Source organism: Equus przewalskii, chromosome 17 (assembly GCF_037783145.1).
Source record: "Equus przewalskii isolate Varuska chromosome 17, EquPr2, whole genome shotgun sequence".
Lineage (NCBI taxonomy): Eukaryota > Metazoa > Chordata > Mammalia > Perissodactyla > Equidae > Equus > Equus przewalskii.
Window position 1 is genome coordinate 54,438,104 of NC_091847.1, and position 17,203 is coordinate 54,455,306.

General features: G+C 41.1%; 1 long non-coding RNA gene across 1 annotated transcript in view; it reads left to right on the top strand.

The window, feature by feature from the left end:
- The window catches only part of LOC139076644 (uncharacterized), a 56,955-nt gene extending 39,988 nt beyond the window's left edge, over nt 1-16,967 (top strand). The window contains exon 6 of the long non-coding RNA XR_011528439.1: nt 10,014-16,967. This is a non-coding gene — a long non-coding RNA (uncharacterized lncRNA). The remainder of the gene's footprint in view (nt 1-10,013) is intronic.
- The last annotated feature ends 236 nt before the right edge of the window (nt 16,968-17,203 follow it).

Sequence of the window (17,203 nt, forward strand, 5' to 3'; positions counted from 1 at the left end):
CATCCTTTCATGGGTGAGGTGTGGCAATATCTCCTCTGAGGCCGGTGCCAGGCTCCATTGATAAAGGGATCCACACTCTTCCCGAGGACTGTTTTGTAAGATGGAATTCCTGGATTGAAAAGTGCTTAACCCAAAAGGAGTTCCTAGTGGTGAAATAATTGTCATTTGGGAAAACAGAAATGGTGTAGCCCACCCATCAAATCACACACCAGGGTCCTCTGCCCCTCTGTTAGATAGAGGATCAGTTACCATGGCAACCAAACCTCCAGTGGTGGCCCTCAAGACAGTGTAGCCTGCTTCCCGGGGAAGAGAGCTGACGTCAGGAGGTGGGAGGAAGTGGGGAGGAGGTCCACTGGCCTCAGGTCCTCACCACACCCAGGGGTCCCCTGAGCAGAGGGAAGTGGGGCCAGCTGCTGCTCTACTCCAGGAAGCTGGGAGCAGGCAGCTGGGCTGGGAACGCTTTGTGCTCAGGGAGGTCTGTGGAGACAAGCAGCCGCTATTATAGGATATTTCATCAGAGCAGCTGCAGCCTGTCAGCTCCTGACTCAGTGCCTCTCAGAATGTCCACCCTTTAGAGACTCCAGAGCTGTATGCATTGAACTTTATCTGAAAGGCTCTACTACTGTCAGAGTTCTTTTAAAGAGAAAGGCAGCCTTAGTTGTTTTTTTTTGTTTTCCCAAGCAGCTGTTTGTTTGGATAGGTAACTGGTTCTCCTAGTGTGCTCCCCAGACCAGCAGCATCACTTCACCCCAGAGATCGATGGAACCGTGAATTCCAGTGCCCCATGCCAGGCGTGGTGAATAAGAAATTCTGGGGTGAGACCCAGCAACTGTTTTCATAAGCTCTCTGGGTCATTCTGGTGCACACTAGTGTTTGAGAACCACGGAAATTGGTGAGGAATTCATAATTAAGTTAGTAAGAGAATATATAATGGCAAAGATGAGAGGGCGGGAAATGGTGACCCAAACCCTTCAACTAAGATGAGGCCAAAGGCAGTTTCTTGATGCACACAGCCTGTTGGTTTCCTCCCCTTCTGGAACCTAGAGCACATCTTCAGTGTCCTGTTGAGACCAGACAGACAAGAATACTGTCCCCAACATTGACACGATTCTTCTGGATGACTACAATTTGTTTAACAATGGTCAACATTATGGTGAAGTTTCTGATAGTCCAATGCAGGGGAAGACAGTGGTTGCCAAACTATTAGAAAGCTTTTAATGCTCTCTGTAAGGCATTTCAAGCCAGCTCCAGAAAGGAAAACTTTGGCTTCAGTAACTGTGATAGTCTTTAGAAGATAGCTGTAGGATGTGATCACAATGAACTACTATGAGGTGGCTAATAATTTTTCACCGGGCATTGCGGCCTGTGTGCCTCTCTCTGGTTAGAAGGTTGTTTGCCCGTTATCTTTTTACCCAGGTTGTAAAGTGCTCAGCATAGTGCCCTCTTAAGGATCAGGATTTGAGTACCAGCTGCCATCAATGGGAGCCTTACCATCTGCTGAACACATACAACATACCAGTTTCTCGTTGAATTCACACCTCCATAAAGTAGACGCTTTTAATTTCTCCATTTAACAGTAAGAAAAAATGAGTCTAATGAGAAGCAACTCAGCCCAATTCCCCAAGCTAGTAAGCGGTCACTCCAGGATCAGAACCCTGGGTGGTCTGACTCCAGAGACCATGGCATTAACCAACCTGAAGCCCTTGGCCAAGGGTCACCTCCTTCCCAGGTCTCTGTAGAGACCACTCTTTCTCTTTGTGGATATTGCTAATATTGCTACTGATAAGTTGTAGAATATTTACATTGTTTAACTTGTTTTATCATCAGAAGGGCCCTATGAAGTGGGGTAACAGTGTAAGGATCTTCGAATTACAGATGAGGAAACTGAGGCTCCAAGCAGCTCAGCAGCCTACATGAAATTACTCAATTAATATGTGGCTGAGCCAAGGGTTAAACCAGGAAGTGCATTCATATTTAATATATTCTATTCTGCCACTTAGCATGTCATGGCTTGTACCCAAATTATCTATGTTCATGTCTGTGTTTATCAGATATCAGTGACAGACCTTCTGAGTAAACTATCATGTTTTTTTCTTTCAAATATTCAAAAAAAACCAGACTTAGAACTTTTTTTACATTATTTTATTTTTGCATTGCAAAAGTAGTATATGCTTGTAATAACAAGACAAACAATTCAGAAGCCTGTTAACCTTTTTTATAGTCCCCATAGCATCCACTGTATTGCCTGACATAAAGTAGATGTTTAAAGAAAGTGGGTGTAAATAAATATTGATTGATTCCACACACAGGCACTCAGTTGAGCACCAAGCACTGTGATGGGGGTGGTGGGGATGCAGCTACAGCCTCTGTCCTCACGGAGTACAGGTAATCATGTGACAGGAATAGGACAAAAAAGGAAGGGCGAGCACTGAAGGAGACTGGACCAAGGGGAGTGACCAGATTCTGAGGTTTCAGTGAAGGCCTCCCAAAGAATGATTTATTGAGGCAAGACCCAAGTTCCCTGTCTGAACTCTGCTTACTCACTCTGTGATATTAATTTGATCTACAAATGAAAAGGCTTCATTCATTCAACAAATATTTCTTATACACTCACTATGTGACAGGTTCTGTGCTTGGTCCTGGAGAGTTTTTTGAAAAAATAACAGCATTATTGTGATATAATTCACATACCATAAAATTCACCCACTGACCGTGTACAATTCAATGGCTTTTGGTATATTCACGAAGTTGTGAAACCATTACCACAATCAATTTCAGAACGTGTTTATCTCCCCAACAAGGAATCCCATAGCCATCAGCAGTCATTTCTCATTCCCCCGAAGTCCCCCTGTGCCAGACAACCACTAATCTACTTTCTTTCTCTGTGGATTTGCCTATTCTGGACATTTCATGCAAAAGGAATAATATGATATGCGATCTTTTGTGACCAGCTTCTTTCATTTATATTTTTAAAGTTTATCCTTATTCTGGTATGCATCGGTACTTCGCTACTTATTACTGGATAATATTCCATTGTGTGTGTATACCACTTTTTATTTATCCATTCATCAGTTAATGGACATTTGGGTTGTTTCCACTTTTTAGCTATTATGAATAATGTTGCTATGAATATTCATGAGCAAGTTTTTGTGGACATATGTTTTCACTTCTATTTCTCACTTAGGAGTGGAGTTGCTGAGTCCTATGTTTAACCTTTTGAGGAATTGCCAGATTTTTTTCCCGAGTGGCCGCACCATTTTACATTCCCTCCTGCAGTGTATGAGGGCTCCAGGTTCTCCATATCCTGACCAACATGTATACTAGCTGTCTTTTTTGCTTATAGCCATCCTAGTGGGTGAGAAGTGGTATCGCACTGAGGTTTGAGTTTTTGGTTAACCTGGGGAGTTTTGAGTATTGCGGTGACACGATCTTGCTTAGGATTTCAAAGGATCTGTCTGGCTAAGAATAGACTGTAGTGGGGAGAAGGGAGGGAGCAGTGGGGGGAAGCAGTTAGGAGATGACTACACTAATCCAGGAGGGAGGCGGTGGTGAAGCAGGGCAGTGGCAGTAGAAGTGGTGAAAGTGATGGAATCCTGGAATTTGAAGAGCTCCCGTGTAAGAAGTGTGGAGTTTCCAGACTCTTAATAAGGCAAAGATTCCGTTGTTGTCCTGGGAGAAACAAAAAGTGCATGAGCCTTAGCTTTTGCACCAAGAGTGGGAGAAAGAGGAGCCTGTGAGCCTCTTTTTGGTGGAACTCATCTCTGGATCAAAAACCTGACAGCACAGGGAGAGCACCATGGTGTCGGGGATGAGCATGGCCATGGGGTCCGTCAGAGAGCTCGAGGTTGGTACTTGACTCCCTCACTACAGTTGTGAGTGACTTTGGGGACATTGTTTAAGATCTCTATGCCCCAATTCTTATCCGAAAAAAGGAAATATTTCCTAACTTTTCCAGGTTGTCATTGGGGAGCTACCAGGGAGAGGCAAGGTATTATGGTGATTTCCTCAGACCCTGAGCAGAGAGAGGAGAGTCTGAGAGGGGGTCAGTGGCAGAGAAGAAGTACTCTAAAATGTTCTGTTTAGAATCATCTTCGAGATTCAACTGTCATTCATATTTTCCTACTTTTGAATGTTTCTTTCAGCCTTCTAGAATATGCAAATCTTTTAAAAATATTTCATGTGAAAATAGAAGGTTGCTTTTTTGCCATCCTGGGACATACAGTGTCATATGATTTGTTCTAAATGAATTGGCTGGCAGTGTGTATCAATGGCTTTAGGGACTGGAACAATCAATGGCTTCAGTCTAACCTTGTATAATGTCACTTAGACGTTGTCAAGTCTCTGTAGGATCTAGTTGATCAATCAAATTAAGGCTGATGCATGAAAGGAAAGAAAAGTTACATTCTCTGTCAATAGAATAGATAGTTTGAAGAAGCCAGACACACGAATGGCTCCTGGGCAAGGCAGAGGGACAAGATCCTACTCACCATACTCATGTTTAGATGGAATTTACCTTTAGAGACAATATCCATTGAGTTCATAATTGCAATTTAAAAATGTCTACAAAATAGATTATTCACTTTTTCAGCTAAATGTGTTATTTCTTTACCTTTGCTTTCCTTTTTTTTTTTTTTTTTTTAAAGATTGGCACCTAAGCTAACATCTGTTGCCAATGTTCTTTTTCCCTTCTTCTTCTTCCCAAATCCCCCCAGTACATAGTTGTATATTCTAGCTGCAGGTCTTCCTGGCTCTGCTATGTGGGCCGCTGCCTCAGCATGGCTTGATGAGCAGTGCTAGGTCCACACCCAGGGTCTAAACAGGCGAAACTCTGGGCTGCTGAAGAGGAGCATGGGAATTTAACCACTCGGCTAAGGGGCTGGCCCCTACCTTTGCTTTCTGTTTCTAATTTTAAAAATAAAATACACAATTTGGTTTCTGTACGAGGTATACATTTCATTTATTAGACAACATAACATATGTGAAAATGTGGATCATTTTCCAGTTACAACACAAACAATAGTACATATAAGTAATGGCATATACTGACTCAACTCATAGGGGAGTATAGACCTTCTCCATTCTTGATATGATAGCAGAGTCCTGAGATGTGAGTCCAAGAATTATCTTATTCTTATGAGGTAAGAAAGTTCAGTTAAACCCCACTCACTCCAGATTATCCTTATTTCCTGGTTATTTTGAGTTGGGGATGAGATGGAGAAGAAGGCTAGTGACTTGTCCTTTCCTCGGGGAACCCCTCCTCGTGGCACCTGGTATTCTTGTAGGTTCTGAGATGGCACGGCTGGTGTTGCAGAGCCTGTGTAGCTATTCACCAAACCCATTTTCTTGTCTTTTTGGGCACACGAAGAACCTATCTTCCCCTCCTTTTCAGCTATATGTGGTCACGTGACTGACTTTGGCCAGCTGCATGTGAATGGGTCTGTGTTTACTCCAAAAATGCCTAGGTGGTTTTAACATGATGAAATCTTTTATTTTATTCATCATATTAATACAAGAAGGAAAAATGTATGATCTTTTTGAAAAACGTCCCCAAAACATTTGATACAATTCTATACCCATTATCTGATTTTTTAAAAAGTAACCTTAAAATGGGAGAAAATTCCTTTAACTTTTAAAGCGTTCTTAGTAATTGGTAACTGTTATTCTGTTCATTACATAACTTTTGATAGTCGATGATCATGGCGAGAATTTGCCTTAAAGTAGCTTATTATTTAATCATTTAAGAAAAGTTCTGACCAGTGATGTTTACTAAAGTGAAGATTCCAAAGAAGAAATGAGTTCACTCAATTGAAGTTTATGCTCTGTTGCCAGAATCCTCGTATGTTACCAGGGAGAATAACCTTGATCCCCACATCATTCCTTGGTTTGACTTTGGGTCTAGGAGCCAAACCTTAGGGGTCCCTAAAGAGCCCCAATCTTTCATCATGACTGTTAAGCAGAGGGGAGTTTCCATCAGGGTGGGTGGGGAGAAGCTGAAGGTTTTTCCACACCCTCCTCCTGAGGGTCAGAGCTTCTCCACAGGGAGGAGATTCTTGTGCTCAGGGTCTGCAAAGCGCCTCTCCTTACTCAGAATCTCAAGCCAATTCATGAAAAGGAACTTTTTTGGGACTCACTTCTCTAATTTCCTCTGTACGCTTTTCCTACCACGTTACAAAAAGGTAAAGGTCTAGGTTGCCTGCCTGGTAATGAAATTGCACTTATTTTTTAACTTCTAAAAGTGTTTCTGTCGTCCTTGAATTGGCTGGAATTTCAATTTACTCAGGCATCGAACATTCAAAAAGAAGCTTGCGGTATTTGGCAAGTGGTAAGAAAAGAGACATTAAACTATTAGCACTTTTAAGTACCATTGAGCAATACTTTTATTCCCTAAATGCAAAGCTTTGAGGAAGAATGTGTCTAGTCATTAGCTGGTAGGCCAGATTCCTCAGGAGTCTCTTCTGGTCTCATAAGTAAATAGAATTTCTTTGTTGTAATTATTTATTTTCCCGAGAGGCCAGAAAGGCTGTAATCTTAACAACAATTTTATCTGTTTCCTCTCTCTGGAATGATTTACTGTGTATACCTAAGAGACTGGGAACCTCTTTGGGTTTCCCTAGTCTAGGCTTCCAGAAGATATTTCTTTTTTAAAGGGCCCAGGTGTTAAGCCAAATGCCCTGTTTATAGAATGTTAAGGTTATGACACAAGTCAATAAAAGCCTGGAAGTGCTGTTACTGCTGACATTGCACCCCTAACACACGCCATTGTGCCTTTCATTTCTCTTTCACAATAGTAGGGAGTTAAGGAGGGAGTGTAAAACTTAACTTTGAATTTCCTGGCTTTTGTTGGTTTGTTGAGCAATCCCAATGCTATTGAATTTTCTCCCCTTGCTGGGTGGTTGTTTTTCTGGTGTGCAGTTGTGCATTGTGTTTTTCTAAGAATTACAATGGTTTGGACACGTCATATTGACATGAATGTAAACTGTAGATTGACCTTTGGCATGATAAGTGGAAGCAGAGGAATACTTGTAAAATGTGTGAATTCGTTTAAACCTGACCGTGATTTCCAGCAGGAGAGGTGATTTCATGTTTGGAGTTTACTGGGCATCTCTCTTTCTTTTTTGTCCCCTTGGGTTGGACCAGCTCATTGAGTTGCTGTTATTACATGAAGGCAAACACCTAGATGAAAGGGGAAACATTCCACCAATCGTCACGGTACTTCCAAACTTGGGAGCCCATATTTATCCTTCCGAGGCAACAGATATCCCACCAGCTCACTCTTTCTAGTGGATTTACTGCAGAAAAGTGGCCCTGAGCCTCTTGATGCGGCAAAGCTAAGAGGTCTCACTGGTTCACCTTTTCGTTTATTACTTTTTTTATTAAAAATAATTTATACTAGGGCCGGCCCCGTGGCCTAGTGGTTGAGTTCAGCGCACTCTGCTTTGGCAGCCCGGGTTCGGTTCCTCAGCATGGACCTATACCATTCATCGGCGCCCACGCTGTGGTGGCAACCCACTACAAAATAGAGGGAGATTGTCATGGATGTTAACTCAGGGGGAATCTTCCTCAAGCGAAAAGAAGAAGATTGGCAACAGATGTTAGTTGAGGGTGAATATTCTTTAGCAAAAAGAAAAAATTATATTTTTTTGTTTTTCTCATTGCAAAAGCTACAAATGTTCACAGTAAGAACACTGTTAAGTAAAGATAGGCAAAAAGAGGAAGACAAAGCATTATATAATCAACCACAGCTCACAATTCAGTGTATATCTTTGTCAGCATTTCTCTTATGCAAAATTAATTTTTTTAAAAAAGCGGAATCATACTGGGGCTGGCCCCGTGGCACAGTGGTTAAGTGTGCACGTTCCACTTTGGTGACCCAGGGTTCACCAGTTCGGATCCTGGGTGCGTACCTATGTACCGCTTGTCAAGGCACGCTGTTGTAGGCATCCCACATAAAATAGGGGAAGATGGGCATGGATGTTAGCTCAGGGCCAGTCTTCCTCAGCAAAAAGAGGAGGATTGGCAGCAGATGTTAGCTCAGGGCTAATCTTCCTTAAAAAAAAGTAAAAAGGAATCATACTACGCATACTGTTTTATAACTACTTTCTTTTAAACCACAGTCTCAAACATCTTTGCACAGCGATGATGTTTATCTAATTTTTTATATTTAATTATGTCATACATATTTACAGTTTAAATAAAGAAGAAAACATTACATGAGATAATTTATGCTAAAAGTTTTAAACTTTTTATCTTTATATATATAGAATACATATATGTGTGTTCACACATTTATTTTTTCCATTTCTATGATATTCCTTCATTGGATGAGTTACAATTTACATAAGTGTTTGTCTCCTGTCTTTCCACTGGACTGTCAGCTCTAGAACCATGTCCATGTCCACAGAGCTGACTGTCACCATTGTATCCCCAGCACCAGCATAGTGACTGCTACATAATAGGCTCTCAATAAATAACTGATAAATGAGTAAATAAACTTTTGTATTGTTTTCAATTTTTCTCCATTACAAACATTCGTCCGCATGTAACTTTGGCCACACGTATTTTGTAGATTTTGTGTTGTCCTAGGTACAGAATTCTGAGCCAAGGCTACGTGCTTTGGAAGCCAAACTGCCTGAATTTGTATCCTGGTTGTACCACTTACAAACTGTGGAGTGCTGAGGCTGGCCCCTGAGAGTCACTTGTGCACATCTCTTCCCATTCCGAGTTCAGTGACCTCAGGTTGGTAGCTTGACATCTGCCACGGTGGAAGAGTTTACACCACAGGAATTGGCAAATGCTACAAATCAGAGCTTTTTCTTTGTTCTTTTTTTCTTTCTTTTTGAGAGTGCTAGTTTGCTATCATACCATTGCCATGACCATAGGAAAGTCACATAACCTCTCAGGGCTTAGACCACCTCATAGTCAGGGAGCCTGCTCTGCCTGCCTCCAGGACTCACCATTCACGTAGAAGTCTATGTGAACAGTGCCTTCTAGAATTGTGGAGTGCACAGCACTGCTCATAGGGCAGCTGTGAGGATTACATGGTTAACACATGTAACTGTGCAAGCACTTAGCCCAAGGACATTCAGCACTCAATACATGCAAGTGATTATTACATTGTTATTATAGATATATGTACTATTTTATGTGTTTCCAAATGCTCTCCAGGAGGGTACCAATTTAACTCTCACCACCAGTTTCCTTCCTCCTTTGCCATGAGTGAATATTATTGGTCCTTTGCCCAGTCTAATTGCTGAAAAATGTTGAATTATGGCATTCATTTGTTTTTCATTGATTATTGGTGAAGCCAGGCATCTTTTCATTTGTTTATTAGCCATCGGATTTCCATGAATTATCTGTTTATGCTCCTTGACTATTTTTCTATCAGTATCTTCTTCTCCTCCTCTTTCTCCTTAAATTGATCTGTAAGAGCTCTTTGTACATACTTTTTTTCAACATACGTGTTGCGAGCATTTGACTTTGGTTTATCCTGTTTTGTTTTTGTGGTTTTTTGCTACACCAAAGATATTTTAAATTTTTTGTATTAAAAATCATTAATGTTTTCTGGGTTTGGTATCTTGCTTACTAAGATGTGCTAAAATTATAAACATAATCTCAAAAAAATTCAGTAATTACAGCAGAGTATTTCATGTTTGGACAGACATCTAGGTTATTTTCATATCTATCTATCCTTTATCCATTTATTTATTTTAGTATTATAATTATAAGTATATATCACATAATTATAAATACATATATTCATAAGTAGCTATTTTGCTGTCATAAACAACTCTGGTTCAACATTCTTATAACTATATTTTTGCACACATCTCAAAATTTCTCCTTCAGGATAGTACCAAATTGTCCTCCGGAAAGGTTATATTATTTTTCACCCTCGCTCTCACCATAAGAAAATGTTGTTATGTATTGAGAAAATAAGAAATCTGTGAAGCAAAATGTTGTTCACATTGAGATTCTGAGATGCAGTTTGTGGTGTTTTGTTTTTTTTTTTGCAGGTGAGAAGATGTCTCAGTGTCTTCCCAATCCTGATTTTGTTATATCTTCACCACATAAATTATCCAAACACGAAGACTGAAATGCGTTGCTAAGCTCTTTATCAGATTTGGGGAAATCACAACAATTGTAAAGGCAGTTTGAGCTGCTGCAGAACGTTCATTGTGAAATCTCTTAAAGAGACGTTGCACAGACGCAAAGAGAGGCTCAACAACTAAAGAAGCATGCAATCTGCCCAGGAGGGCGCGAAGACCACGCCGCCTGGGACATGAATTAGAGAAAATAAGAATGGGAGTCCTGAGGTTCACAGGAACCACGGGTTTCTGGATGGATTGTCAGAAGTGTAAATGTGGTCTGAAGATGTCCAATCTATTTCTGGTGTGAGCTGTCACACTGCAAATTCACCAAAGGGTGTAGGAATGATTTCACACAACAGTTCACTCGGTGATTTACGTGAGTGAGGCCGTGGGATCATATGACGTTGGTGAGCCAATAGACAACAGCCCTGCTTTCCTCTGACAATCAACCAACACTGCGAGATGACAGCAGCCAATATGACTGAGAACGGCGAAGGCATAATAACATTTACATTGATGTTTTCAGCCGCAATTGCTACATACTTTTTCTCTGCTGTTGCGAAGATGCGATATGTTCATTGTACAATAAATCCCCCCAGCCTTCATTCTTTAAGGCTTTCTAACCCAAATTTGATAATTTCACAGCAGCGTTGTGGTTTGCTATTACTCGAAAAATGGAATCAATATCTATCTCATATATATGGTTTTTCAGGGATCATTGTTTCTATTTCTTGAATGCCAGTACCATTTAATCAAAAGGCGAAGTTCAAGAAAAGGCAAGATTATATTGTCCTGAATGTTAAACAATATTCTGCATGCATTAGACATTGATAAATTTTCAAGGAACATCTAGTGGCTAATCCCTGTTCCTTTAAGATAAAAGATTCAGCAGTTACACACACCCAACTCTTATATCCGGACCAGAAAAAGACGATAATTTCGCAAGATTGAATCAGCTCTTTAGACACACACTACCATGTTCTTGAGGGAGAAAGAGAAAATAAAGGTTAAAATGAAAAGAACGAATTACAGTCTAATTTTTGTTTATCTTTAACACATATAAAGATGTAACTCTTTCTTAGACCTTGGTGTATTTTTTAAATAAAGCTGTCAAAAACAACCCTCACAACCCAAAAATGACAACCGCGGAATTTTAAAGGCTGATTGGTTATAGTGCGGAGAAAGTAATAGAAACAGCTATCCATGATGCACACAGAGGACCGGCTTGCTAAGATTCCTCTCCAGGGATGGATAAAGTTTGTCTGCCTTTTCTTACTCCTCATTTGGACAGCAAGTCTGGGGGAGACGATGTGGTGTAACAGAACTGTCATTATAGCCCAAAGCAGGGCACCCAGCTTTAATCTCGGCCGATTGATAACTATCTTTCTTCCTTGAAAGCATTGCTCCACTTTTCGGACCCCATGTCTTTATCTGTAAATGAGCAATTCTAGGAAAATTCCAGGAATCTCGCCACTAACACCTATAGGGAAAGTGGTCTTCTCTTTCAAGCTGGAGGAAATTTGAGAGAGCAGATAGCCACCGAGTGTAGAAGATCTGAGTTCTTTCTAGTGCAGAGTAGAAAAGAAACAGGAAAGGATGCTGGTGTTCAAGGGCTTTCAACTGTGAGAAGGGTGTGGACCACGCAGCCCTCCAGGGAGGCAAGAGAAGACTCAGCATTGTCTGAAAATTATGACTGCTGGATCCAGAGAGTGGGACTGTCTGTCGCACTCATCCTGTATTCCCAGAGCCTCACACGGTGCCTGGCACGCAGTAGGCGTCTGACACAGATTTACTGGAAAGCGAATAAATGTTAAGCCTCAGGGTACCTTCCATTTGCATTCTAAGATATGTTCACTTTTATACCTAACTCAGTATTTGCAGTTTTATGTTCTTTCTCATAAGATGGTCTCCCAAATCCTATAAACTTCAGGCCCCACAAACCTCTATCTGCCTCTTATAGACATGCAATAAATGTTTGTTTACCTAACGAGAAAAAAAGAAAGGTGCGAGGGTAAGGAAGGGGAGGAAGAAAACCCAAACCTCCCCGAAACAGTGGCAACTAGGAGGATCAAATTCAACCTCGATGAGTCAGAGGCAGCATTCCCAAACTGTTGCCAGACAGTAACAGGCAATGATTTACCTCAATTAATTCAGCCAGTTAAAAGCTTAGTTCTTAATTGCCAACAGGAGGCTGAAAGGCAAATGTGTTAGACTGTCTTCCTATTCCGAGCGATTGCAGTAGGGGCTGAAGCATCTCTGGAGTGAGGGGAGGTGAGTATGGAGGGGCTTTGCGTCTGGCACCATGCTAGGTGCTTTCACATACCTTTGTTATTGTTAGTGCTGTGGGATTGGTTCTGGCTCCCAGCAACCCTGTGGACAGCAGAGCGGAACCCTGCCTGGTCTTTTTGTGCCGTCCGCTCACCTTCTGGTGCTGTATCAGACAATGCTCCGCTGCTGTTCACAGGGGTTTCATGGCCAATTTTTTCACCACTGTTTTTGGAAATGGATGGCCAGGTCCTTCTTCCTATTCTGTCTAGTCTGGAAGCTCCTGTCCACCGTGGGTGACCCTGCTGGGATTTGGAATACCGGTGACATAACTTTCAGCATCACAGCACCACACAGCCACCACAGTGTGACAACTGACACACAGGTGGTATAGTTCCTGGACTGGGAAACGAACCCAGACTGTAGTGGTGAGAGCGTCGGATCTTAAAACTAGACCACCAGGGCTGGCTCTCATCCCTTACCTTAGCAAATTTATTGTTCTCATTTCATAGATGAGGAAACTGAAGTTCAGAGAGGTGAAATAATTTTCCTTAAAGTCATGCAACTAGTTAAGTGGTCAAGTTGGGATTTGAACCTTGATCTGTTGAGACTAAAATCTTATATATGTTCTTCACTACTCCATGTTATTCCACAGTGAGAAAATAGAGGGTCCTTTTAGTGGGTTGTAAAAATCTAAATAAGAAATAAAGGCACAAAGGAGAACAGTAGAGAACTGATGTGAACAGGATTAATGGATGTTGATATCGATTTATTACCTGATTACTTTATGACCTGTGGCATCTTTGTTCTGCTGCTTACTGGGACAAGACCCATATAATTCAGTGTAGACTGGGAAGAATCTGTGCATTGGGGACATAGGAACTTCAGGAATCAGTGAATTTAGAGGAGTGATTTGAAACAGAGGCTGTAGATGGTTCAAAGACCAAATCTGAGGAAATTTCTAATCAGAGGAATCAAAAAAGATGCTGAGACCGAGGGGATAAACAAGAACCTTTCTGTGGATTAAATTTCTTTATAGTTCTGCAGAACTCTTGGTTATTCATTCCTGGAGTGGGCTGCCCTCCGAGAAGTCAGTGTTTTGGGCACTGCAATGCGTGTAAAGCTGTGTTAGTTTATGGATCATCCAAAAGAAACACACGCCTTAATCCCTGCTCTTGAGACCTCACAGGACAGTTGGGGGTCAAGATACAGCCCCAGAACACAGGTGATAGAATCATCTGCCATGATAGAGGGTAAATTATGAGAAAAGGGTAGGAAATAAGGCAAAAATATTATACACGACTAATTTTGTGGATTTCCTGACATTTTTTAGAGCCTCACAGTTTAGAATATGGTTTTATGTGCACCCTCAAGACAATCTTGTGACATAGGCAGGGAAGGTATTATTATTCTCGTTATGTAGAGGAGTAAGGAAAGGAAGGCTCAGAAAGGTGAAGTGAATTGCCTAAGGCCACTCAGCTGGTGAGCGGTAGAGCTGGGAGTCAAGCTTATTTCCTTGGATTCCCAGGCCAGTGCTCTTTTTGTCAGACAGTAATCCTTTACAGTCATATTTACTGGGCGCCATCTTCATTACCCAATGCATTTTAAACAAAGCGGCAAATTTTCTATTCACTGAATTGGCACCTAGTGCACTACTTTGACTCAATATTTAAAAATGTGAGAGTAGAAGTCTAGGAATTTGGAACTGGGCTAAAAATATATTTGGACACATCCTAGGAGTTGACAACTGGTGTGCTGGTAAAATGGCGGATGGGCGGGTGGGGAGTCTGCTTTGTAGCATTTGCTGATTTCCATAGTGTAAATACGCCACCACAGCCGATTTTAAACTACCAACAGTTTAAGGACTAGTTTAGGAAAATCTTGAATATCTAACAAAGCGCTCTTAGTTGGTAAGAAGCTAGCACATTGCTGGCAGTTGTCTCCTCAGTCTTTTTCACTCTTATTTTTCGTGCTCAGAAGCATCTTGAGAGAAAATTTTGGACCGAACTTGAAAATCTTGAGTCTTGTGCTGGGGTTCTGCCTTCCTCTCTTTACTTGTGCCCGTCCATTAGAATATGAATTCCGATTCTGTATCTCATTGATTTTTTAAAAGTAGCTTGACTTTATCTGTCTGACATTCACAAGCTGACTATGTTATTGATAATTACTTCCCCTTTTTAATTCTTAAAGAGCAATGTATATCCTGGTGGATCTGAAAATCAGACTTCCAGGGCCGATAAGAAAGACCTGCTTTCATTTAAATATTCTTCCTTCCCTGATGGTCTGCAACATTCCTATATGAAACTAATCTATTTAAGATCTCCACCTTTGCTGAATTTAGTGCAGTTCAATGTTAATGAACGTCTAATTCTGAGTTTCTGACGTTTTGCTATTCCTTCTCTTCCTGGCACTCCTTTACCATGACTGAGTCAAAAGATCTGCTCTATTCACGTTGCTCTGAAAATCTGAGGAGCAAGGTATCCATTCAGTTTTATTTCTCCCTGGTGGGTGCAGTTCTCATCGGATACTAATGAGAATTACAAATGTGGGTAAAGGAGAAACCAGTGCCTTCAGAATTGAGGGGCTGGTTATTTAAAGATGTATTGCCATGGCACTTAAGGAAAATGATTTATCTGTTTTGTTTTGTCCTCCTATAAATCAAGAATACAGCACAGCGTTAAACATTCCTCAATATTTATGCTAATATATATTTGGGTTTACATACTTGACACTAATTCAGGAGGAACAGTGGTATTAGAGTAATGGCTACCTGTGACAGCCTCGGCGGTACTGAACAGCCGCCTTAACTCTTTATTAGACTGTGGGTGCCCCTGCGCAGAGCAGACACGGCAATGATTCCCTGCCAGGAGCAGACTCCCCGGTAGGTGCATTCCGGTGATTTCTCTTCCTTTGTTTGGTTTAGTTTGGGGCATTAGGTTAGCAACTGTATTTATAAATTTCTTACTAAGGAATCACCTGACCAGAGAGAAGAGACACTGGACGCACTCTGTGGGAAATTGGAACCCAGAAAGTTTGACTGTATCTGCCAGTCTCGGAATAATCCACAGATCCAGTGAGCAAACAAATAAAATACAAACGTTTGTAAAGGACAGACTTTATGTCCACTAAGTAAATTTCCTCCTTTTCTGCCACTGTCTCGGCATCACCAGATGCGACCCTCTCAAATTCCTCAGCCTCGTTGTGCTTCAATTTCCTAGTAAAATGGGGATAATAATAGCACTTGCCTCATAGGATTACTTTGAGAGAGAGACAACACATGGACACAGTGCCTGTGTATGCATGCGGCAGGTGGGCTCAATACACGTTCTGCGGCCTGGCGTTTACCGCGCACAGCTGGAATCCTGATTCTATCTTTGCCCTCTCCATCCTACTGGAGTGTTTGTGAAAGTCCATTGGGCCCTGCCAATCACAGGCAGTTTTCTGAGATGTTTTGTTAGGGCTTCTCCTGGCTAGTCTGCAGTAGAAACTCAGAGACTTGCTGGAGTTCATTGCATTGTGAGGGCTCTCAGTGCCTCACTGAACTATATGAATTGGGCCAATCTCTGATTAGCTGCCTGGGTGACCTTTGCGGGCAGAACCCTGCAACTTTACTTTCCATATTCCTCAGTGTCTGAGTGCGTTTTTGATGTTGCCTATCTGCACCCATGCACACATTTAATTTGGTAATAGGTTTCCTTTGGAAGATATAGCTGGTGTAGACTGACTACCATATCTCCCAGGAAAATTTGGGACTTCTTTGATTACTTTCGATGCAAAGTACAATGAGAATTCAAGCCCTTATTATTATTCTTGCTAACCAAGAGACATGCCAGGTTTAAAGTCAGATTTGTTTCTGTGTTAATAATCCATTTGTATTACCCTTCCTTGCAGTCCCTGTCTCTACTCCTGCTATCTTCAATGTGAGTTTGCACTTGTCAAAATGAATAATATGCAGCATCAATTCAAACTCCACTTTTCCAGTGTGTTCAGCTGTTATAGTTTCACTTTGCCTTGATTCTGTTGATTGCTATTAAATCCCGGATTGCTTTAAATTCTGTGAGATAGTCCTCAAAGCATCACTTATAAATTGTGTGCATTTATTAGAATCTTACTTAGAACAAAGAATATTCAAGCCCCTGGAAAAGTCTGCCTTCTACTTCTGCTCTCTAGACAGAAGAGGTTATAGCAGCATATTTTGTCTTTTGAGAAAAATTAATTGTTTAAAAAGTAAATATAATAAATTATTGTGGGAGGGGGTTTGGTTTTATTCTTTTCTTTCCTTTTTTATTTGGTAAAGAAAAAAAATAATCCAAACCCAACACACTTTAGTGAAGAGTGTGGATTGAGACCAAGATTTATAATAAATTCCTTTGTGTCCATCTGTACAATATTGATGTAAATGAAGTGGTAGTTGAATTTATTATGAGGGCATTGTTCGTATGCAATTTATCTGGATTTCAAAAGCCAACCTCTAGCTCTTTTATTTTTAGAAGTATGTTATTATAGACTACATTTTAAGAAATCCTGTCAGAGTATTGCAAATATTGTCTATTTTTCTATTTTAAAAAATTGGAACTGCTTCAAATAAAAACCCATCTAAAGTGTAGTTAAGTCAAGTTGCGTACGGTGAATAAAGTGTACTGGTTGTCAAGCATTGGTTGAGCACACCCTGCAAGCGCAGCCGTGCCCTGGATGCTGGGCATAGGAGTCCTAGGAGGCACTGCCCCAGAAGAGCTTATGGGGAGGGGTAATGATGTGTTGACTACCTTTTATCATCCAACGAGACACAAGTTTACCGTGATACTGACGAACCTTAAGCTTTAGAGTTCCTCATTTGCATGGGTTCCTTC